Source organism: Zalophus californianus, chromosome 2 (assembly GCF_009762305.2).
Source record: "Zalophus californianus isolate mZalCal1 chromosome 2, mZalCal1.pri.v2, whole genome shotgun sequence".
Taxonomy (NCBI): domain Eukaryota; kingdom Metazoa; phylum Chordata; class Mammalia; order Carnivora; family Otariidae; genus Zalophus; species Zalophus californianus.
This window is the reverse complement of record NC_045596.1, coordinates 34,918,910-34,945,251: the sequence shown is the minus strand read 5'-3', so window position 1 is coordinate 34,945,251 and position 26,342 is coordinate 34,918,910. Positions and strand designations below refer to the sequence as shown.

General features: G+C 41.3%; 1 pseudogene; it reads left to right on the top strand.

Moving 5' to 3' along the window:
- Nucleotides 1-4,119: 4,119 nt before the first annotated feature.
- The window catches only part of LOC113925599, a 42,668-nt pseudogene continuing 20,445 nt past the window's right edge, over nt 4,120-26,342 (top strand).

Here is a 26,342-nt window from a genome sequence, read left to right as displayed (position 1 = left end):
CACTCATATGGGGACCATATTGACAGACCCCAAATTTAAATTCGTGTTCTGACACATGGTGTTTTTCATTTGTGAATTTATTTTTAGAAAGCCTCAAAAATTAGAAAAAATTAATGTTATGAGTTCTACATTTAACCCATTGCCTTTTACCGACAAGAGTAAATGTACATGAGAGTTAATACAGAATTTTGTAAAAAGTTACACATGGATTAATTTTACTTTAATACAATTTCATCATTTCTGTTGAAGCTGATGACAGGGTCTGTGTTCATTTGTAGAATTCAACTTGTGAAGTTAGAATTTGCTCTTTTTTTTTTTTCAAACATCTCTTGGAAAGTCTGAGTAATTCATTTGATTATCAAGAGAGATTTTTGTATCAATTACTTTAGTAATCCTCCAAAAGTTGTCAGCAAAAATGATCTGATGAGCTGGAATCATATACCACGTGATGTGAAATCTTGGAATAGTAATATGTTTCTCCATGAAAATCTTTCTGGAGAATTTTGTTTTTTCTGCTTCTACTCAGCAAACAAGTATTCAGGTAATAATTTAAGGATCCCATTTTGAAAAGTTTTCACAACAACAGAAAACAAAATATCCCAGAAATTATTCCATGTTTTCTTCAAATAATCCTTTTCAGGATCTTTTAACAAGTTTTTGTTGTTTTTTCCAAATAAAGCAAAACTGTTCAAGGCTTTTCAATATATCCCTTCTTAAAGTGGGTGATTCTATTCCCAGTCCCTCCTCCATTTCACCAAATCCACATCACAATGAATAGCTAACATCATTAGAAATTTTCTTCTGAAATTCTTTTATTTTTAGAAGGAAACCATTCACATTTTTATCTTTCCCTTAAATTCTGATTGAAATGCAAAGATTCACATGGAGAAACTTCCTGCCTCTCCATTTTTTAAAAAAGTGTCATGGAAAATTGCAATGGCCTTGTTTTGATTTAGAGTCTTTGGAAAATGTCTTGACAATGGAACTTTTTCAGCTGATAAAAACGAAGCACATGATGATCGAGACATGATTAGTATTCTTCTGAGAACAGGCATCCATATCAGAAATCTTATGTTTGAATAGGACGAAATTTGTCTTTGATAAAATCACACAATTATTTCAATGTCTTCACTTGTATTATAGAAACGTAACAAATTTTGAATAATTTTACAATAACTTCTCCATCAATTGAAAACATCTGATGAATTATTAATACAATCGTTGCAAATGTGTGCCATGTAACTGATCCTCACCAAGATTCTGATACTGCCATTATTGGAAAAGAATCTCAGAGCTGGCATTAAAAATATTGCTGGACATAGTGACAAGCTCATCAACAGGCTGCTGAGGCTGAGGCCGGAGGAAAGATGGTCATTTAATTGGCCACTTCAGTCACCTGGCAGATGTCACTTGCAAGAATCTTCACACTAATTTCAGTGTTTTCACTTAAATATCTTACTAACTAGTTGTGCATCATGAATTACAACAGCATGTTCAGGAAACATTTTTAAATTACTCATATGCTGGGGAAGTACTATGGGTAGTGGCTGAAAGAACAGACTCTGGAAGGAAACCGCTGGGGTTCAAATCCCATTTCAGCCACTTATCAGTCAGGAGATACTGGTCCAAGTTATTTAACTGTGCTCTGTGCCTCAGTTTGCTTATAGTGAGATTACAAGAAGAGTTATTATGAGGCTTAAACAAATCACTATTTGCATAGTGCTTAGAACAGTACCTGGCATATAGTAAGCACCATATAAACATTTAAGTACATTTGTGGCTAGACGAGTAGATCATGATTCTAAGATCCAATGTCTCACACAACACTATTAGAGTTTTCTTGAGCTTCTGGAACAAGGGTGTTTTTCACAGTTGTTAATCTTTTTGTTTGTGCAGACAAAAATTTGGATTTGAACAATATGAAAATTAGCCGAGATGTATAATCCACATATCTGAAACTATGACTGTGTCTTGTGATAGGAAAAGCAATGCTTGGGTTTTCCGTTTTGTTTTGTTTTGTTTGGCCATAAATTCCATTTCCGCAGAATGTTATTTTCAGTAAAACTAAAACGCAAGTTGATCTTTGATTGACTATGGGAAGCTGCAATACCCCACAGAGGATTCCATTGAAGTCTTGAAGAAAATAAGCACTTGAACAGATAGATGCAAGGAAGCTACAATTTGCATCCGTAAGCACAGAAAACACATGCTCACGGAATAGCGATGAGTGACAGGGATGTAATGGGCTGTGGAGTGCTTGGGGAAAAGGTTCTCAGGTGTCCTCATGTCCGAGACATGCTTAGGGCTGTGGCTCTGCTTTTCCACCTGTTAGATCCTGCCAGGTCACAGGAAGCAACCTCGGGGGAGAAGGGCTCGAGGATCTTCTGCCCCAACAGGTCACCCTGACACACCAGTTCTGCTCCACCAGTTACAAAACATCTGGATCTAGCATCTGGTTCTGGAAACCATCTCTCACTAGGCCACAAGAGCTATCTCACCCCATTCCACAGATTACATCAGGGGGTAACAAACTACAGGCCACGGGCCAAGTCCAGCCAAGTGCCTGATGTTGGTTTTTTGGTTTTTTCCAGCCCACAAGAACGATCTTTACATTTTTAAAGAGTTGAAAAAATAATCAAGAGAATACTACTTTTGTGACGGGGGGACAAAGCTCTGATACTCACATTTCAGTGTACCTCTGTTGTTTTATTTGAACACAAATGTGGTAGACAGAATTCTGAGGGAGCCCCCAATATTCCTACTCCCTGGTATACACACCCTGTATAATCTCTCCTTCTCTCAAGTGTCAGTAGGACCTGTGGATATGATGAGGTATCACTCCCATTATTATGTTACCTTGGATAGCAAAGGGGAAAGGATGTAATCTTTTGCAGATGTAATGAAGGCCTTAAATCAGTTCAGTGTGAGGCAACCAAAGGAAGATTACCTTGGGTGGGCCTGCCCTAATCAGGTGAGTACTTAAAAGATGGCTTAGGCTTTTCCCAAGTGTCTTGCTGAGATGAGTAAAATGAGATAGATAGCTCATCTGTTGTTATTAAGCCACTGTGAGTTAGCTGCAATTCTACCAATAAGCACTTGAACTTGAAAGAGGATCCCAAGCCTCAGATGAGACTGTAGCCCTTATAACACCTTGATTATAGCCTGATCTGAGGACCCAGCTAAGCGGACTCTTGACCTATAGAAACTGTAAGATAATAAATATGTATTGCTTTAAGCCACTAAGTTTGCAATAATTTATTACGCAGCAATGAAAGCAATATGATAGCCACACCCATTTGTTTAAGTATTGTCTGTGGCGACTTTGGGGGTACAACAGTGGAGTTGAGTGGCTGCGACAGAGACTGTATAGCCCACAAAACATAAAATATTTACAGAAAAAGTTTGCAAACCCCTGGGTTATATAATTATGACTCAACATCATACATACCAACCACACAGCAACCATGTAAGAGGGATCAATCTGTGGTTACACTTAATAGGATGAAGGCTGAAGAAAGAACAGATGTCCTGTTAAATCACTTCGTTGTATACCTGAAACTAACATAACATTGTATGTCAACCAACTCCAATAATAAAAAAAATTTAATAAGTAAAAAATAAAATAAAATTTTATGGGGGGGACGATTGGGAAAACATTGCCTAAAAAGGGTTGTTGGGTCCATGATTTTCCGAGTCCTCATCCTATATACTATGAGCTGCTCCTCATTCATATATACTATGAGTTCATACATGATTAAACTATCATAAGATAAAAACCAAGAAATAACAGATGTCTTGCTATAAGCAAAGTTTATCTTACTTATTAAGGTACAAAAACAGACATGTGGATTGGGATGCATCCTCCCGGAGTTCTACTCTTTCGAACAGTCTCATGAAAAGGCTCCTTTCTTTTCTAGTCCCTGTATTCATTTGCAAACAAACCAGAATTTCATAATTAAGTCATTTTGAACTTCAAACAGCTTTCAACTACAGACAAAATAACTATGCTTGGTGAGACAAGAAATGCTCAATACTGTTATCACCTTACACTGCAGTCACCTTTGCTGGGCAGCTACCATTGATGCTGCTTGGGGGAGCTCTCCATCTAGAGGGGCCAGCATGCATGTCGCCCTGCACAGCCAGGGCCGGACGCGACCACAGCCTGCGTGGGCACAGTTCCCCGAGTCACCGATGTCCTTCAGCCTGTACCCTCCCCTGCCACATCACGACCTGATCAATGCATTTGTTCTGAAAATGCAGAGTGTCGAACTCTGCCAACTGGGGATTCAGCAGTAAACAAGGCAGATGGGGGCCACTGACACATGCTCACGATCAGGTGAGGAAGACCTGCGCTAAATAAGAAATTAAAAGGGAAAGAAGGGAGTGAAGATGTACAGTGCTATGGGGAACATACCTCCAGGGTCCTAAATTAACAGGTGTCCTGGAAGCCTTCTGTAAGGAAGTGTTGTCTAAGCTATGACCTGAGAATCTACAAGAACCTGAATAAACATGCCTGTTTCTAATCCAGTGAAAACCCAGAAGTCTTACTGGTGCATTAGAATCAGCTGGGAGAACTTGTTTAAAATCCTGATGGCCAGGGGTGCCTGGGTGGCTCAGTTGGTTGAGCGACTGCCTTCAGCTCAGGTCATGATCCTGGAGTCCCAGAATTGAGTCCCACATCAGGCTCCTTGCTCAGTGGGGAGTCTGCTTCTCCCTCTGACCCTCCCCCTTCTCGTGCTCTCTCTCTCTAATAAATAAATAAAATCTTAATAAAATAAAATCCTGATGGCCAAGCTGTACAGCAGACCAATTAGAGCAAAATCAGAGGGCTGGGACAAGGGCAACGGTAGATATTTTTAAGCCTCCTACGTGGTTCCAGTGAACACCCAAAGCCTACAACCATCTTTTCCTCTTTCCCTCCTGTTAAAAAGGAGTGTTCCCTCTGCCAAGCTAAAGCAAGGAAAATCTAGTGAAGATCTCTTGTCTCCTGTTTCTCCAACTTAATCCTCACTATTGGCTCCTTCCTATTAGCATTTAATTATGTCCAAGTCTGGCCTATATAAATTTTCTTAATTCCCTTGATCTCACCCACTCACTTCAGCTGCCACCCTCACCGTTTTTGCAGCCAGACTTCCTCAAAAAGTGGTCCACACTCTTTCTCTGCTACCACTCACTCTTCAACGAACACAGATCTGGTGTCGACCTCCAGCATCACTGAAAGCAAGGGACCCTTTCAGCCCCCATCCCACACCACCACTCAGGAGCACTTGTCATAAATGGCCGACCCCTCCCCATCTTCTTGAAACAGTCTCTCCCCTTGGAATTTCCTGGGGTTCAGGCTGCATCTTTTTCTCTTTTTCTCCCCTGTCCCTCCTATATTCTTTCCGTAGGTGATCTCATCTCCCCCAAGAGCAGCCAAGTACAATCCCTATGCTGCTGGACTTTTAAATTCTATACTAGTATTTATCAAATTACGATCTCTGCAGAGATCAAAAGTTCAGATTCCGTAGCCTAACTCCAGACCTACCAGAGTAGAGTCTCTGAGAGTAGGACCTAGGAATCTGAATTTTTAACAATCTCCTCCGATGATTCTTATGCACAGTCAAGTTTGAGACTCGCAGTTCCAGACACATGTATCCAACTGCCTATAGGATACTTCCTATATAGGGTATTTCAGAGGTACCTTAAATGCATCTTGTGTGATGGACATCCCTAATGTTCATTAGCACCCTGTTGTCCTCCTTCCTGGGCACACAGAAGATAATACATCACAGACCTCTTTGCAGTTCGGGACTGTCATGTGACGAACTCTGCACAGTGGGCTGGAACGAAAGTGACACATGTCACTTCCACACTGAGGCGGTGAATGCTGGATTTCTCTTCCACTGCCCTGGTGATCGAGAAGTCACCTGGAGGTCTGAAAGTCGTGGTGAGACAACAGAGCCACGAGATGAAAGTGACGGGATTTCTTTCACTGCTTGGAGGCGAGCTGCTCTAGAGAGCCGCCAAATTCACAACAGACACCGTGTGAGCAAGAACTAAAACCCTCTTGGGTTACGTCGCCGAGATTTTGTGATGAATTTATTACAGGGGCATGATTTAGCTCATCCAAAATGGAGCCGCCTGTTCTCTCTGCCTCTTCCCATCTCCAACTTGCACCTCTCTCTAGTGTTCTCGCTCCACTCAACTGATGGGAACAGAAACTTCATGTTGGCAGTGAGTAGATACTCTCATCTACTTTTCATGTTTTCTTCGTAGTCATCCACTCTCCAGAGGGGAGCAATACTGGAGAACTCTTCAACTCAGTTTCTCCACTATCCCCTAATATGCTGATGGCAAGGTTCACTTAACTTATTGGTGAGATTCATTGAGCCACCTTTATTGTCACTTATTTTACATGTCCAGACACTATACTTGAACCCTAATCCAGTTCTGGTCTGATCTCAGTGGACACAGAACTGAAGAGGAAGGAAGTAGGAATTTGATGTCATCCCTAAACCTAAAGAGACAGAGACCAAGCTGTCTGGCTTTCCACAGTATTCCCAGCACATAGCTAATGGAAAATTAAAATATTTGTTTTTTAAATTTAAATTTAAAATTATTTAAATTATTATTTAAATATTTAAATTTAAATAATTTAAAATTAAAATATCATTGACCAACTTCATTTCATTATTATTTGCTGAGATGCTGGAATTTCCATGGTAGCTCATCTGTTTACAGAGAAAACAGTACAGGACTATCATATAAAATCTGGATCATAGAGGCCCCAAGCTTCCTCTACCACCCATACTCCACCATGCCCAACTCATACTTTTTCAGGCATAAGAGAAGTAAAACACGGCTCACAATATTCCTTCCTGTTCCCCATCTCCTGTCTTTTCTCTTACTTATAGGCTGAATTTATATGCTTGGTGTGGTTAAGGACACAGTCTGCTCATGTCTTTGTCTTATGTCAGTCTAAATGTGGGTATTTCCATGTTTGTGACATTTTCTGAATCTTATTACATGGTGTATTATTCTACTCTAGAATCCCTCCATTCTTATCCTTTAAGAATTTAAATTAAACTAAAAGCTGACCTTGTGTCATTTTCCTCCTGTTTTAAATTCCCTTCATTCTGTTTTTGTAGGGTCTTTTCGGGCAATATTTGCATATTTACTTATTTCAATAGTTTAAACATATTTTACGAGGGCACAAAGTGGCAGGTATTGGGCTAGATGTAGGGGACAAAATGGTGAACAAAAACCAATGAAGTGCCTGCCCTATTTATGGTCTACACGGGGCAGTAATGAAAGCAAAATTACAAACAGAGAAAAGAGTGTTGGAAAAAGAACATGATTCTGCATTTTAGCAAAGTCGTCTGACAGAGACTAGAAGCTAAAAGAAAGGGGTTCCCGAGAAGATATAAAGGAGGGATGATGTACAAGGAGAGGTACAAATGGGGGTGCAGGTCCAAGGACTCAGCAAGAACTAGACAGTCCAAGGAACTGAACAAATGTCAGTGGCTGAAGCACAGAAGAGCAGGAATGTGGTAGAGGGAAGGTTCAGGGGTAGTGGAGCAGGGGTATGGTCAGATCCATATTTTGAAAAGATGCCTTGAACTTCAGTATGAAGAACAGAGAGCAAAGGGCTGTGGCTAGTGAATATGGGGAGGCCAAAGTAGGAGGCTAATCCATCTTTCCTGGCCAAGATGATGACAAATTGGTCTCAGGCATGTCAGCGAAGAACGAGAAAAGTGATGCATCTGAGAAATATTTGGAAGGTAAAAGAATCGATAAACCTTATACAAGAGCTTGCATGCACCTGGCACTCTTCCAAGCCCCCTACAGCTGCCCTGTCGGATGCAGTGGCCACTAGCCACTTATGACTACTAAGCACATGGGATGAGCTAGTCCAAATTGAATTGTGCAGGAAGTATAAAATCCAGATTCCAGAGTCAGAACAAAAGATAATGCAAAATAACTCCTTAATAATTTTGTATTAATTACACATTGAAACAATATTTTGGATATATTGGATTAAGTAAAATATATTATTACAATTAATTTCATCTATTCCCCTTTCCTTGCTTTTTATGGGGCTACCAGAAAATTTTAAGTTACATATATGGCTCATGTGCTACTTCTATTTGACAGTGTAACTCTAGATATACCAACTCTCTTAATTGTGCCAACAACCCTTTTAGGCAGAATCCCACGTACTGCAAACTGAGGCATTGGGACCCCAGCTGTAAATGGCCACCAGGCAAGTAAAGGGAAAGCTACGATTTGAACTCATAGAGCCTGGCTCTGGAATCTGTGCTCTTAACCACTACACTTGCACTACCTCTTGGAAGGATATGATGCTAAACACCTCAAATTTCTAGATTTTGCTCTAGTGGCCTAAAAACTGTTCTTGTAATTGCCGCACACGGAATGCTAATTATAAAAATTAGCTCAATATCTTTTTTTTTTTTTTCACTTTTTAAAAAAGATTTATTTATTTATCTGAGAGAGAGAGTGAGCATGAGCAGGGGGACAGAGGAAAAGGGAGAAAGAGAAACTCAAGCAGACTCCACACTGAGCACAGAGCCTGATGTGGGGCCTAATCCCAGGACCCTGAGATCAGCCACTTAATCGCCTCCATTTTCTCAACTATAAAATTATAACAAGAAAAGAGTTTATCTCATATCATTGCTGTAAAGATTAAATGAGATGATACATGTAAATTTAGAATAGTGCTAGACACATAGTAAACTATTATAATAATTATTTTAAGATTTTATTTATATAATTGAGAGAGAGAGAGCACAAGCAGGGGGAAGGACAGAAGCAGAGGGAGAGGGAGAAGCAGACTCCGCACTGAGCAGGGAGCCCAAGGCAGGGCTCGATCCTAGGACCTGGAGACCGTGACCTGAGCCAAAGTCAGACGGTTAACCAACTGAGCCACCCAGGTGTTCCTATAATAATAATAATCACTATTTTATTAAATTATTATTATTAAAAGGAGTTTATGACATTTGTACTAAATATTTTGCTGTATACTTTGAATTTGCTTCATCTTATTCTTTATTTACCTTTTGCCTCTTATTTTGTTAGTTTAAAGGTAGGCACAATTTGGCTGTAAGTAAAGAGTCAGAATGCTCATCCAAAGTCTATGCAAAAATATACTAGAACTTTTCTTATTTTCCTAGAATTTGCAGCTAAGGCCCAATATGCCATGTTGTAAATGTGCCATTATTGAGGGATAATATCCTCCATCCAGGGCTTACAAGAATTGCTAAGAAGTATCTTTGGACTGGTCCTACAACCGCTTGCCTCCTTTCGCATGACCCCAGTCAATATAAAGCAGGGGTTAAGAGTGAGGAGGTAGTGTTAGGGGGAGTGAAGTGTTTGAGACTGTTCCCTCCACTCATCCTAACAGGGGCCTCCAGAGACTCCCTGGTCAGGACAGGGCATCCCGAAGGAAGAGGAGACTAGCCTTTCATTCTCCAGTTACGACTGCTTAGCTAAGAGACTTGCAGATTTTTCCCCAGGGCTTTTGACCATGTAAAAGATAATTCTGGAAAGGCAACCTGGCAGGGAAGGAGAGGCAGGCATGAGACTGCCAGGGATCTGCTGTAAGATACAGCTGTCTCTTCAAGGACCTGCTAAGGCTCAGGGAGCTACCTGGGAGTGAGTTGCAGGTCAGCGGACAGTGATGACTGGCCACCATCCACATCACTCCTATATGGACACTGAGCAAGAAAAACACTCACAGCCAACCAAGGGGAGGATGCGAATTTGCCCAAGATGGCAGGAAGATGTTTGTCCTTTCCTCAACTTTCCCCTAGCACCTTAGAGAAACTGAGTTCTTAGAAGGAAGCAGAGAGCAGGACATCTTTACTATAGGTTTTTGCTTTGTGGTTACCATAAGGCTTACATATAACAACTTAACAATAGTCTATTTTATGTTGATAACAAGTTTGGTCCCATTGTAAAAGCTCAACATTATACTCTCCTCCCAATGTTTTACGTGTTTGAGATCATATTTTGCATCTCTCTATCTCGTGTATCCCTTAACTAATTATTGTAATTATATTTTTACTTTTTCTCTCAACCTTCATACTAGCTTTATAAGAGATTAATCCACTACCTTTACTGTATTTACCTTTCCAGTGAGATTTATTCTTTCACATGTGTTCTTGTTACTAATTAGCACCCTTACTTTTCAGCTTAAAGAAGTTCCCTTACCATCCCTTGTAAGGTCAGTTTAGTGGTGATGAAGTCCTTTGGCTTTTGCTTGTCTGGAAAACTCCATCTCTCCCACACTTTTGAGTGATAACTGCCAGGTAGAGGATTCTTAGTTGGCAGGCTTTTTTTTTTTTTTCTTTTAGCACATTGACTACTAGCAATGAGAGAGTTCTCGTGGCCTGCAAAGTTTCTGCTGAAAAATCTGTTGTTAGTCTTACAGGGGTTCCTTTTTACATAACAAGTTTTCTCTGGCTGTTTTTAACATCCTCTCTTTGTCTTTAACTTTTGACATTTTAATTTTGAGTCTTCTTGTGGGTCTCTTTGGATTCATCTTATTTAAAACTCTCTGGGATTCCTGGATCTGGATGTCTGTTTCCTTCCCCAGGATAGTTTTCAGCCATCATTTCTCCAAATAAGATTTTTGCCTCTTTCCCTCTCCCTTTCCTGGGAACCCTATGATGAGAATGTTAGTCCATCTGATGTTGTCCTGTAAGTCTCTTAAGCTATTTTCACCTTTTCTCATCCTTTTAGCTTTTTGCTGCTCTGATTGGTTGAGTTCCATTGCCTTGTCTTTGAGTTGACCGATTCTTTCTTCTGCTTCATCTGGTCTGCTGTTGAATCCCTCTAGTATATTTTTCACTTCAGTTAGTGTATTCTTCAGCTCTATGACTTCTTCTCTTTGGTACTTTCTTATATTTTCCAACTTCTTCTCTTTGGTACTTTTTTATATTTTCCATCTCTTTGATGAAGTTCTCACTGTGTTCATGCTTTTGACTCCCCAGTCTGATCAGCATCTTTAAGGCCATTACTTTGAACACTTTATCACATGAATTGCTTATCTCTATTTCATTAACTTTCTTTCCTCCCTGAGGTTTTATCTTGTTCTTCCATTTGGAACATATTCCTCTATTTCTTCATCTTGTTCAGCTCTTATGTTGGTTTCTATAAGGTAGATGAATCAACCACCTCTTCCAGTCTTGGGAGTGGCCTTGTATAGGAGAGGGCCCTGGTTTAACCCTGCCTCAGGTCCTGGTTTTCTCTCAAACCTCTGTGCTTTTCCAAGTAGCCGCCTATTATATTTTTAATAGCTCCCAGCAGTTGAGGATGTGCCAAAACTTGTCAATGTCCAAAAGGGGAGGACCTCAGCATTTAGAGTCAGGCTAACTAAAGCCAGACCCTCAGGCACCAGCTTTTTAAAGTGTGCAGATGTATATAGTCCTATAAGACTGCAAGTGCAAGCCCCACTGGCCATCAGAGCCAGGGATCTGAGGTGTCCCCTGAGCAGCAGTCACATAAATCACGAAGAATAGATAAGCTCTTTTCTGGGTGATACTGGTGAGCTGAAGCAGGTCAGAGGGAAAGCAGCAAGATGGCATCCACAGCCTATGTTCCTTGAGAGCAGTTCCATAGGTCACTAAATGTGTGCCAAACCTGAGTCCTGCCCCTCAGGCCAAAGCTCCAAGACAAGCCTCCTTCACGGAAAGACTGGAGGGTGTATCCAGGGCTGCTGTCTGTGTGGTGCCCTGGGATGATAACCTTCCAAGAACCATCTCTCTGATTGTCACAGGCTCTTGGGACCCAGGAATGCAAGTCCCCCTGGCCACCAGAGCCAGGCAATTAAGGGACATCCCAGGTGGCAGCTGCAAAAATGGGCTCCAGACACAAAAAGCAGGGCATCAGAATCATGTAACGCTCCCTCCAGGGGACACTGGCACTCTGGATCATGGCAGAGGGTGAGTATGAAGACAGCACCTGCCCTCCGGCGTCTCTGAGAAGGATTGCGATCCACCCCAGGATGCGTGCCCGATCTCCACTTCATGGAGATCAGCTAACAGGCCTCCGTCACAGAAAAACCAAGTTCCTGGGCCTGTTGCCTCTTACTGTGTGCTAAGGGTGGTAGATGTTTAAGAACTGTTTCTCCGTTGGTTACAGTCCTGGGGAATTCACAAGCATGGGCCCCACTGGCGACCAAAGCCAGGCAATATAGAGGTGTCTCCTGGCAAAAGTCAGAAAAATCAGGGTGCCAGACAGGAGTAGGAGCTCCTTTCTGGGAGACATGGATTATTACAGTCATATGGGACCAGGAACACAAGCTCTTCTGGCCTCCCCTGACAGGTGATCAAGAGGCATCCCCTAGACTACTTTTCAAATAGCTTTGGTTATAAGTCAGAATAAAAGCAACCTTGAACTAAGTCCAAGCTGTCCTTTTCAGTCATCTTTATACTTGGTCAGACCTGGCCCACATATGTGCCATTCTTCCTCCTCCCTCTCCCTGGGCAGACGTTGCTAATGGATCACAGCACTCTTTCCTGCCGAGTCCAAATGTGTCCCCATAATTCTCAATACCATACTTCAGGCGGCTACTGCCATCCAACCGAGTTAGCAAGAAAGTTGGAACCAACGTGCCAGCCCTAACCAAGACTGAATTTTATGCAGAAGCCAGAAAGACTAAACAACTCCAAGCTAAAGGAATTAGGAAACCCAAATCCATTTGTGCTGCCACTATTTTTCAAACCCAAGAAGGCACACAATAGAGAATATGGCTATGTGTCGGCTATCCCACTTTAGATTGATTATTTTCATGGCTTTCCAGTCTCGCAACTATTTTAAAGTGTCCTCTCCCTTTCCAAGGTATTTCTGACTCATTCCCTTTTCATATCCTCTTAAACATGGTAGCCATTCAGTGGCTAGATCTGGCATCTCCACCTAAGAGCACTTCTCCTCCATTTTAGACCTTCCAACATTTAATACCCTCTCAGTGTCACCATCAATAGAGCTGTGAGTGAGCTCAACCTTTCCCTGGAAGTGGTGATTTAATGTGTGAATTATACAGTTATTAGAATGGGTGTCAGGGAAACAGTGTAATATATGTAATGTGGAGGCTGATGGGGCCAGAGAAGCTGAAACCGTCTGGATGATTTCTAGCACTTCTTTTAATGCTATGTCAGTTATTCTTATGACTAATCATTCAAAGCTGTCTATTACCTTCTAATAACAATAATAATATTTTTCACTTAACGTTGCACCTTTCACCAGAGGATTTCAAAGAGCTTTGCAAACATTCATTAGCACTTTATGAAGTGGGCAGGTAATATATAAATACCAAGTCACATGTCCCTGAATAGCAGCCATTAATAGTTCCCTTGACACCACATTCAGGTTAGGGCAGAAACAAAATAAGACCATATAAATGAAAAGTCAGGCGTCATCATTATCAGCATTTCCTGGGCATCCACAGAATCCTATCAGAGATAAGCCTCATTTTCTTGTCTCTTAGTGTGGCAGGAAAGGTGGTCTGTTTCCCTCCTCTTGCTACCTCTCCCCATACACACAAACACCTCTTCCTGAGACACAGTACAGACCAATGTATACACAATCGAGAATACTGGATTCTTTCAGCCTCATAACTCTAAGAATCCCTGCTAACAGCAGACATCTTGGCGGGAAAATTCTCACTGTCCTAAAGATGATCCTTATGCAAGAATCCTAAATACCTTAAGCCCTATCCTCAGAACAAAATGGAATGATTGAAATGCACACCAGAGGCTAGGAAGGGGAAGCTGCCAGATTCTGGGAGTGAGGGGAGTTAGAACAAATAGTCTGGGTATGAGCAATGACCACCTGAGAAGCAAGCACAAGAGGCAGCCCTAGGAGCCAAGGTTACAGGTACCCCAGGTGAGTAGCTGGTGACAAAAGGGAGAGGAGAAGACTCCCATCGTCTATGAAATTTGGGGGAATTAGAAGATATAATTAGAAACAGAACCAAGAGCCAGTTTTGTACATTCTTCTTGACGTGTGTGTGTGTGTGTGTGTGTGTGTGTGTGTGTGTGTGTGTCCACCAACCAGGATGTTCGTAAGAATAGGCTAGGTTAGGCTGTGGTAATATACATCCCCCCAAATCTTCAGGCATTAACACAACAAAAATTTTGTTCACACTAAATCCATTGCAGGTCCAAGTGGCTCTTCCAGACATTTGTCCTCCATGTAGTGGCTCACTATTCCAGGCTTCAATCTTGGGTTTCTCCATCTCAACGTGATACTTCTTAGTCTACCAGGAGAAAGATGGAAAATAACACACCAGCATTTAATTGCTTTCCCCAAAAGGGACACATATCATTTTTATTCCCAGCCTATTGGCTAAAACTAGTCACATTGTTTCACCCAACAAATGGAGGGGCAGGAAAGCATAGTCTTTCATATGTCTGAGAAGGGGAAGAAAATTGGAAATATCAGTGAGCATTAGTGATGTCTATCACAACTAGCAAGTACACAGTGATAGTTTAGTTTGGTACCAGGGCAGCAGAATCTTCTCTAAACCTCAAAAACAACACAACTGAACACTGGACAAGAATGTTATCACACAGAAGTCGGTTTGCCTTGTCTCATGTTCTCATGCTCTGTGGGCATGATCAGTCTGAAGGTAAATAAATCCTCAACATGATATAGCCCGGATATAGCTAGGAATGGCTTTGTGTTTCATTCCTGCACAGATCTTTCTTCCAAAAATTATTCCTCTCATGCTCTTCTCTCTTATTTTTACCCAGTAATAAAGAAAGGTCTGAGTTAACATATTTCTCCTTACTCAACCCCAAATTTCCTTTACACAAAGAGTGTTTGTTCTCTGACTACAAAAGCAGCATGTGAAGGGAAGAATCCATTGAGCTAATATTTCCATGCTAAGAAAGTTCTGTCCCCTCTCCTTCTTGAAATTGAAGAAAGGATGATCATTACACTGACTTATGCAGTATTCACTCTTGATTACCCACCAATGCATTATCCATATTGCTTCCTAATCAATGTTGACATTATTAAGTTAGGAAGATATTTTTCACATTAACTATCTCTTCTTTAAAAGAAGAAATTTTTCTTTTTTTTTAAGGTTTTATTTATTTAACAGAGAGAGAGCAAGAGAGAGAGAGGAAGAAGCAGACTCCCTGCTGAGCAGGGAGCCAGATGCAGGGCTGGATCCCAGGATCCTGAAATCATGACCTGAGCCAAAGGCAGATGCTTAACTGACTGAGCCACCCAGGCGTCCCAGAAGAGACTTTTCTTATAGAAAGTTTTTCTTAAACCAAAACAGATTTCACGTTCTCCATATCAGAAAGCGTAAGAAACACAAATGTACTAACTCCCTTCCTCCCACCCCTTTTGGGCCCCATCAAGCCTTCCTTCTCACCTGGAAGCTCACTCGGAGCAAAGTCTACTGTGTCAGAAAAATGCCAAGGTGAAGAGGAAGAAAAGGAGAACTCCTCCTGTCACAACTGATTTCCCAGCAACCTTTCATTCAAATTCTTCCTAATGGTAGACAGAATGGATTTGAGAGGTACAAGACTAAAAAGGCAGGGGACAGTTCCATACTACTTCTCATCTATGTGACTTTGGGGAACTTAATCTTTTGGTTAATCTGTTTACATATCTGTAGAAATGAAAGAATAATACTGCTGACATAATATTGTCATAAGGAATAAATGAAATTATATATATATGTGTGTGTGTGTGTGTGTGTGCATGTGTGTGTATGTATATATGAGACAGAACAAAGAAGGTAATAAAATTTATCTTCCCTTCCTGAAAAGTTTGCTCCATCTACCCCTCCATCTCCTTTTCTCAATTTCTCTGTCTCTGTCTCTCTCTCTCTCTCCATTCCTAACCTTTCCTGAGGCAAATATTGAAAGACCCATAATAAATTTCCTTTCCCCAAGGCCTAATCCCACTAGGCCTTTAAGACCAATCTCCATTAGACCTTGACTAGGTGAAATTCCATTAGGCCTTAAGCAAGGGAACACATCTCTCGTTATATACATTAGGAGGCATCAAGAGAGGAGAATTGCTGATAACAAATCTATAGATGTACTATTCATTATTCCTCAATAGAAGCACATGTGCAGTGGCCCTTTAGTATATCTTCCTGAAGAAAAATGGTATTAATATTAATGTTCTTTCAACTTGAAGGAAAAAGATTGCATAATAGACAGCTAAGGGGTTTCAGGTGCCACATAGGGAGGGTAACAAGTTAAATCCTTTTTGAGGAACTCCTACCCTCAGATTTACACACTCTTATTAAAGTACCTCCCTCGTGCTTCCTCCTCATGAATCTCAACCTATCTTTTGGGAAACCTCAGCTCTCCTTTTGGAGTTCGTCCTCAGTTGCAAATCAGTCTCCTCCCACACCCCAATCCAAGGTATGTTTCTCCAAGTCTGAGTAGTTAAGTGTCTAACAACACCCTGACCAGGGCTTCAGCCAGAGGGTTAGCAGGGACAGGCTTCCAGTTGCATAGCACTGCTGGGCATCGGGAGGACACAGACCTGCCAAAGTGTATCAGTTCCTTACTTCCCGCTCCATCAGTGTAAACTGAAGTCACATCTATTTATTATCCCCAATTTTATAGCTAATAATAGTTGGGCTAAACAGACACATCCTCCAAAGGCAGAGAATTCTCATTCATTCATTCTACAAATATTTACTGGGCACCTATGTGTGCCAGGGACTCTCCCAGACTTAGAGGACAGTTGCTTCTCCCATGAAGCTTGTGTTCTAGTAGAGAGGTGTGGTGGATATCTTCTGTTTGCCCTACCAGATCCTCTCTCCCCTCTTTTCAAGCCAACTTTATGCCTTGGAGACTGACCTTTATGGATTGCCTCAATCGGTAGTCTTGCCCTTTGGCTTCTGCTTAAATGAGGCCAATGAGGAGGAGCACCAGCATAAGTCTGGATGGAAGCAGGAAAGTAAGGTCTGAGTGTTTCTTTCCCGTGACACCCTGTCTGCTGGGCCAAAGTCCTGCCAAATGGCCTCTCCAGTAAACGACAGCTCCTCTGTCCAGGTTCAAGGAGCTAGTCCCAGCCCCTGCCCCATTCAGGCCTTGGGGTGTTAACAGTTTTCTATTATTTTTGCTATAAGATAGGAGTGCTACCATCACTTGTTCGTTTCCTTTTACCTAAATCTTTGTAAATGATCCTTTTATTCACCTCTCTTCAACTGTTCCATGTGAACAGGATGTTTTCTGTGGGACCTCATTGATGCAGAGAAACACACCATCAAAATGATTCCTGATACTGGCTTATACAACCTAGATGATTGTAAAAGGAGATAGGGTGGGGGTGGAAAGGCATTATACAGAGTAGTCAGGAAGGGCTCTTTGAGCAGGTGACCTGACTCATGAACAGAGTTCAGCAGTGCTCTGGGACAGAGACTTCCAGACAAAGGGAAAAGCATGTGCAAAAGATCCAAAGCAGGAATGTGCTCTGTATATTCAAGGAAGGAAGATGAGGCCAGCGTAGTGAAGGAGGAGGAGTGTGATCGTGATGGGATGGAGAAGCAGGCAAGGGCCAGATCAGGTGGAGCCCTGAGCCATGGTAAGTTTAGATTCCGTTGTAAGTACAATCAAATGACATTAAAGGGGTTTAAACAGGAGGGTGGCATAATCAGAGTTACATCTTTGACAGAATTCCCTCAGCCTGATCTGTGAGAATGGGTTCCTGGGGACATGGGAGAAAGAAAGAAGATCCCCTTGAAGTCCCCAGCACCTGTTCAGAGGGGAGGTGATGGTGAACCTGGAGTAGAGTGATGGTGGTGGAGATGGACAGTAAGCAGTGCTGGGATGTGATACGCTTTGGAGGAAGAACTCACAGGACTTACCAGTGAATGAGATGTCAGCAGTGAAGAAAAAGGGAATCAAGGATGACCAGGAGGTTTGGGGCCGGAACCACTTTGTACATGATAGTGCCATGAATGGAGATGGTGAAGACTGGGGGCCGAGGGAGGGGGGCGATTTAGATAAGGCATGCAAATGGAGATATCAGACTAGGAGATTAAGTGTGGGTGTCATCAGCATATAGAGGGGGATTTAGCGCAGAGGGGCTGGACAGGCTGACTGAGAGAGAGGATGCAGTTCATCAGCACCATCTGAACCTGGAGAGATGAAGAGAAATCATTTTCTAACTGCTCATAAATTGCAAGGTGCTGCTCTCTCAATAGCATCACTGTGTTACATTAATATGCAGAACAATGTTTAGTTTCTCCCCTTCATTTTCTATTTCCAAATTGTGTATCTTCAGGCCTGCAGAAAATCAGAGGCCCAGCTATGAGCCCTATATTTTCAATAACTGTCCCTTAGAAATGCAAAGAGGTCTTGAGCTCATAGGGATGACCTGATTAATTTTTTTTTCTATGGACTCTCTCTCTCCACAATTTCTGTCTGGGGGAAAAGGAGGGATGGCTCTAATCATTCTTGTATTTGGCAAACATTTACTGATTGCCTATGATGGGTCAGTGTCTAAGGGCTGAGGTTAGCAGAAAACAGGGAAGAAAACAAAAAAAAATCTCTGCCTTTACAGCACTTACCTTCTAGTGGGGGTAGACAGAAAATAAACAATGAATATAATTTTTAAAATTAAATGATAGAACACCTTACAAACTGGTAACAGCTATGGAAAAACTAGATCAGAATAAGGGGCATTCAGAGCATGGGGGTGGGTTCTGATTCTAAATAGGGAGGTTGGGGGGGTCTTCTTGGGTAGGTGATGGTAGAGCAGTGACTTGGAGGTGAAGAATTAGTTAAGCAGATTAGGGGATAGTGTTCCAGGCAGAGAAAACAGTAAGGGTCTAAGTCAGCAATGAGGCTAGCATATGGGAGGAACACCAAAGAGGCCCGTGTGACTTAGGTAGTCATGCTTAGAATGCCCTTCCTTTCCAACACCCAGTGGGTACCACTTGTCCTTCAAAATGCTATTCAAATCCTATCTCCTCCACAAAGCTCTCCCCAGAGCCCACAGTTCACACTAATCTTCTCCTCTCCAGAGGACCTCAGTACCCACAATTGAGATCATACAGCTTAGAAGTTGTTTGCAAACAGCCTTATTAATTTTGCTTCCACAAGTAAACTCTGGAGCTTTCTGAATTCAGGGGACCATTCTTTGTACTCTTTAAGTCATTCATGGCACATGATAAGTAAATAATAAATATGTTTTGATTTATTGACTAAATGAGCAATTCTTAAATCATTTATATTTGATTCTGAAATGCAGGCACATAAATATGCATACACATATGCCTAGAATCTTCTCCCTGTCTAGTACTAACCCCTTTCCAGGATCTGGCTTTAATATCAAAAGGTTGGGAACCAAGATGGACAGGAGGGATGGAAGAGTGAGGAAGCTTCAGGCAATAATGACTTGTCTGAAAAATGAATGCTTGAACTACAGAATTCAAGAATAGATTTTAAGAACAGTACAGGGCAAGAAGCAATAATCCTGGTGTCTGAAAGAAGAACTGAACAGTAGAGGGAAAAGGTGAAAGGGAGATTTCTGTAAATTTTCTAACTTTAAAACTTTTAACCATGTGAATGTATTATTTCTTCCAAAAAAAGAGAAAAAAGAAACCGTGTAGGAGAGACTATCTTAGTAACAGTCTAGGTTGGCAAAGCTGACAAATGTTTCGCTCTTCACTGGGTTTTCCAAAGTTGAAAAGGAAAGTTGACATCCCTGGCAGTCTGCAGCATTAATTAGAAAGATGCGATTTCACTTTGCAATTAGACTTCACATTTTCCACTCGACTTGGTGCAACCCAAGAAATAACTGTGGGCAATGTTATAGGAAGAGCCCTCTTCCATCCATCCCCATGTTGTCACCCTACACTATGGACAAGACTTCATCTCTTGTCCTCTAGGGGAGTGTTAGGGAGAACACCTGTACTTCCTCTCTGTCCTCTATCACTGGTTCCTCTCCACAGGAGAGGATAAGACTGGAAAAAGCAGAGTAGTCATGGGCACACTATCCAGGAGCCAGAGTCATTCTGGGCCACGGGGGCCAGCTATGGCCCACCCCTTCCCATTTGCACCTGGCCTCTCAGATCTGCATGTACTCAACAACATGGATAGCTGCTTCCTCTCCCAACCAGTTTCTGGCAGGCCTAGCCAGTTCTCAACCTTTCCAAATGTGGGCTAAGAATGGTTAGGTCAGGACTGGGAAAGTATTGAAGGTTCTGCTTGGGAGGAGGAGGAAAAAGGCTTTGCCACATCCTCCAGCTCTCCTAGTCATAAAGCTGATCATCATTTTGTTCCTTGTGTTCTCAGTTGGTTCTTAACCAATTGAAAGGGAAGGGGGATTAATTAGCACCCTCAGACTTCCAATGTAACTGAATTCTCCTGATAACAGGGCATCTTAGAGAAGTCCCTGAGATATTTCAACATTCAAACACATAAGCACCATTCTATCGAGTGGTAAAGACTAGAAAGATGACTCCACAACCATTCTTCCAAGAAATGGTGGCAAATCTTATGCTCTAATGTTTCATGTGGTAAGATTTTCAAGATTTTTCCAACTACATACTCCAGAGTCTTCATTTTAACAAATAAGAAGACTATTAAAGATATATTTTAGTGCAGATGAAAATTTTCGAATTGGCATTGCATATCACCTGCGTTGAGGCCCTGAGAAGGACACAATATCACATCAGTGGTATTCTTAACAAAAATGCAGAACTTGAAATAGGTCATAAGGAAACAATCAGACAAACCCAAATTGGGGGACGTTTTATGAAACAAGGGGCCAATATTTTTCAAAAATGTCAATGTCAGGAAATAGAAAGAAAAACCAAGGAATAAAGAAACATGGCACCTCAATACAATGAGCGATCCTGGAGTGGAAAAAACAGGTGTCAGAAATGACACTTTTGGGACAATGGACAAGATTTGAATATGTACTCTATGTTAGATAATGACCTTGTATCAATGTGAAACTTTCTAGATTTGATAAGTTCATGATGTTGATGCACTTAATGTTCTGGGATAACGTTCACTGATCTCTATCATGATCTCTACGATTTACTCCCAAAGGTTCAGCAACAGATAAATAAAAGGTATTATATATCATACATCATATCATAGATATGGGTAGCTAGAGTAAAAGTGGCAAAATAGTAGTAATAGGTGGATCTAGGTGAACATGTATGGCAACTCATTGTACCGGTCTTGTAACTTTTCCATAGATAGGAAACTTTTCAAATTAAAAGGTGAAATTTAAAAAAAAGATACTCCCAACAGATACCATAATTCTTACATATTCTTCAAACTTTGAGAGAGGATTAAATAAGTCTTGAGGATACCATAAGAGACAGAAAATCATTTTGTAACAAATCCCCCGTGTCTCGGTGTACTGAGGCTGTAATTTAGGTCACGCCACATGGGGATCTAACCATCTGAGCCACTGCTTTCCAATCCGCATGTCAAAAACAGACCCAGGGTAGAAAGTGGTGGCCCATAAATTGAGACCTGCTTCAACTTGTTCCATCTGGGGGACATTTGTCAGCCCTCTTCATTTCCGTCCTTCCCTGGGCTTGCTTCCTTCCATCTTCCCCATCCCTACTTCAGTCTGTCACTAAATTAAACAACACAACTGTGCCTTCCCAGGGCATTTAAAAAAATTTAAAAATTACCCTACACCCAGACTCAGCAATATCGCAGACTGTGTTTTTTAAAATATATTGACACTGCCCTCAGGCCTTTGCCAAGGAAATAGATGTGAATAAATGCACTTTATGGCAGGCCTTTTTTTAATACCATTTTTTATAAATTTCCTTGAAAAGGGTCCAAGACAAACATGCCTCAGGCCAAATAGTGTTAAGGTGAGGTTTCAATGTATAATTATGACTATTTCATATAATTCATTTCCATTATAAATATCAGGTAATTTGCAATTTCTATATTGGTCACACAGCTTGGATATCTCCCCCTCCTCTTCATCGGCCCTTCCCCAAGGCGATGCAACATTTATGGGCCCTCAGTATGTGTCAGGCACTGTGCTCCATAAACATTATCTTATTGGATATTCACTACCTTATTAGGTATATGGTATTATCTCTCTCTTAAAAACAAGAAAATTGAGGCTCAAGTTTAAGTCCCTTGCCCAAAGACTCACAACCTGTTAATAGAATAGCAGAGCCAGAACCCAAGGCTAGAGCTACCTGACTCCATATTCCAAGATCTTAACACTATTACATACCTATCTCCCAGCCTCTGCAAAGCACCACCTTGGATTCCATCAGACCTCAGACCAACATAAGGCCATGCAGAGACTCCAGAATCTTGTGAAAACTCTAGGAGATGCCAAATAGGAAAACAAGGACATTCCCTACCATAGGAGGCATAAAAGACTTTTCTGTATAAACCTTCATTTTTTTTTTTTTTCTGAATTGCTTGAACTTCACACTCCTAGGGAAAAGAAAAGCCAATATTGCCATTTGTGCTCTTACTGAGATCTTTCTGGACAATTCAGGATGGTCTTTTGAACCAGAATCAAGTTCTTCTGCCACCCATCCAAAACTTCAAAATGCCTGTTTTGCACAGACTACACCAAAAGCTTCAGGACATAATTCACACATAAAAAGTACAATACTGAATATGAAAATCTGAAATACACACTGCATAAGTAATGGCAGTAAAAAGCCAATGATATTTTAAAGATATTTTAAAGATTTAGTATTTATCATTGTAACACAGCTTTTATGTTTGATGTTATACAAAGCTATGAGCTCACTTCTGAATCAATGCTATTTTATTGCTTGCTGTTATATTTATGGAATGTTACTGTGAACAAAGCAGAACAGGCCAAGTCTATTCCCAACATAACCTATAAATAATGTAAGTAAATAAACTAAGCAAATCTTCATGAAGCAATGCATTATTTACTATTCCTTGTTGCTGAAATATGAGTTTAAATTTTGGTTACATATTAATGTAAGATCTTAGCCATTTCTAGGTCTCCCTGGGGAGTTGAATCCTAAAGTTTAACTCAGAATTAACCTTGCATGCCTTCCCAACTCTGTGACTAAAAGCCACACTCCTCTCCAGAGCCGGAAGCTAGCCTATAGAAGCCATATCACCATCATAGGCTAATGATCTACAATAAGACCAACAAAATCTACATTAGCCTCATAGTGTAACTAACCCAACTGGGTGTTCTTGAGCCTTTGGCCAGTGGGGTTTTGCAATACAAAAATCACAAGGACTTTATATCTCCAACTGCAGCCTTTTTACTTTCACATATTATATGCCGGATGGGGGTCACTCAAAATTTCTTCAAGTTTCAGAGTGTTTTTAAAGATTCATTCATTCATTCAAAAAATATGGGTTGAGCCCTACTGCAGTGCTAGGACATCACAGTGAACAAGATAGGTAAGGGACTCTACAGAGATCACAGTCATAGGGAAGTAGAGAATTAGCCAGCAAACAAGTAAACAAAGGAACAAGATAATTTCAGGAGTAAGGAAGAAAATAAAAGAATAATATAGAAAATGATGGGGTCACTTTAGAAAGGGAGGTTAGAGAATGTTTCTATAAGCAACTGAACTGAAGCATCCTAAAGATTAGCAACTTTTATCAAAGTTTCTCCTCCTTCCTCCTCCCACCCCCTTTTCTTGTCTGTTCAGTGCCAGCTACAGGCCACTGATCCATGAGCAAGGGGCAGTTCAAGCCGTGGAGAGAAAACATCCCAAGGTAAGCTCAGGTGGAGTCCCCTTGCAGAAACGAGGGGAGAATAATGGCAGGCAAGTGCCAACGAGTGGACAGCCATCCCTCACAGAGAGGAATGGTGCCTGGGAACATCATCCAGTGGTGAGAGATGGGTCGGTAGCAGGGGGTCACAACAGAAGTAGGAGTGGAACAGCAGAGTTGCAAACCAAAGGTGTGTGCAGCCATGGGCAGCTTGGGAGGACTCAGGAGGAAGGGTCTGGAGTATAGACACTATGGAGCTGAAGGTAGGATGTCCTGACCTAGAGCCAACCAGATTCCAACACCTCCTTCCTTCATTGCTCCTTCCTTCAGACCCCTGCGTGGGATCACTCACAGCATACGTGGGCTCACTCATAGCCCCAGGGTGCTGGGGGTCTTACTTTCCTGACAGCATTGTCCTCATCTCCTACCGTGCTCCCTGACAGACTTAATTATCTGAAATGAAAAGACCAGAAAACATCCCCAGAGGTTCCCAATTCTGCCTCTAGACAGAATAAATGAACAAACTACCCAGGACAGAGATTAAAAGCTTAGTTAGATGACCAGGCCCTAAGCAAATTTGTGAATGGGGTGAAAGTTGCCTTTCTACCTACAGTTACAGTACCCTTCACTGTGTGAGGGTAATGGGTCATCTTTTCCTCATGCCTAACACTTATTTCAAGCTGTCTGCACCTGTTTTATTAGGCTGCCCCCCCCTAACCTGAGTAAAGTATCAGGTGAAAAACACTCTAATAAATGAACGCATTCTAAATAGTCAAGGACTCAAAAACAGTTTAATGCTAACCAATTATAATCCTTATTAAAGACTTACCCGGGGGGTGAAAGTGAGATGGGGAGGAAGAATGGTTGCCATCTACCAAGGACACTAAATAAGCCAATTAAAGAAAAGGCAGGTAAGAAAGGCATGAGAAATTATTTTTATTTTTTATTGACATATACATAAGAAAAGTATGCTTATCATAATAACACAGGTCAATGAAATTTTCGAAAACTGAACATGCTCATGTACTCCACACTTAGATCAATACATTGAGCATGACAAGCACCTCCCCTCATACTCCTTCCTGTCACTCCTGCCCCCAGGGGCAACCACCTTCCTGACTTCCAACACTATTGATGAGTTTTGCCTCTGTTTTTGAACTTTATGTAAATGGAATCATGGAGTGCACTCTTTGGTGTCTGACTTCTTCTGCTTAACATTATGTTGTGAGATTCATTCATAATGTTTCATGTACTTACAATTCTTCATTATCATCACTGTATAGTATAAGAAGTCGTCTTATAAATGTCAATATTTGACCCTCAGGACTGAATTCTAAGCATACTTAAAGGGAAAAAATACAAACTCATCCCCAGAGTAAAATTAGCTCCCTTGGCTGAAATCATTTTTATTTTGTTCATTGAGCCCTGAGCTCATAATGCATTCTCTTAGACTTTCTTATTTAATTTGAAATTTACATCTGAGCTACTCTTAACATCGATACAGACAAATAACTTCAAGTCACAACCCTTTCTCACTACCAGAGAAATGAAGCCAAGCTGTTCTCTTGCTCCAATTTTATTTCTTCTCTCACAAGTAACTACGCTTGAAGATACACCAAGAACGGCTGCCAACAACCCATCCTCTGGGACGCTCATCCAGCTCAGCCAGTCAGTCAATTAGTTGGCACGTGTGCATAGGTTGCAAACATCAAAAAGTGCTTGTGATCATTATTGAGGGAATTCTAAGCCTTGCAAACACACATATACACAAAGACCCTGGCTACAATGCTTTCTAATTCCCGAGAGTATGCTTTGTCGATGCCATCAGCTTGGGTCCCCTAAGTAATTCAACCCACATCAGATACCTGGGGAATAGCGGCACTGCACCAAGAGATGCCCAGTTCTCAGTGGACTGCACACCAGCTCTAGTTTTTACTAGGACAGCAGTAAAATGAAAAATGAGACAGATAGAAGTCAGTGTCAGTTTGACTTTAGCTGTCATGCCAGGTCTGGCAGGAAATGGTCATGGCCAGCCAATGAAAATTTCTATTTACTCAGTATCTCGAAAACCAGAATTCCAAACAGCAGAACGTTTTGATACTTACGGCTATATGATAACAATGGTTCAGTACAATAGCCTGTAAAGTCCTCAAAGATCTTCTAAATTGGGGGGGGGGATTCCCATTTGGAATAGGTTTAGTGCCTTTTGCCCATATTGAGAGGCAGTGTGGGGCAGTAGCAAGAATACCAGATGCCAAGTCAGATATGAGAGTCAGAGCCTAGCATCACCGGCTGTGAGACTGGCGTCCTTTGAGAACTTCCAGGTCCTAGGCCTCTTCCTTTTGGAGGCTGACGCCATATAATTTCCCAGCCAAAGGGCTTTTTAATCTAACTTTTATAAATTGTTCTTACTGTCCAATGTATTATTTTTTTTGGAACCCAGGTAATTTGAGTATAAAGGAAAGAAAGTGCTTGGGATTTGGGGATCTGGGATTTTAGGGATCTTTGGGAAGGTATATTTCCTACAGTATATTTGGAAAAATATTACCTAATTACATGAGAATTGGCCCATTCTCAATAAGCTGGTTTTCTATTCTCAGGCAAGAAGTAACGCCAATCAGTTCACCTTGTGCCCACTAACTC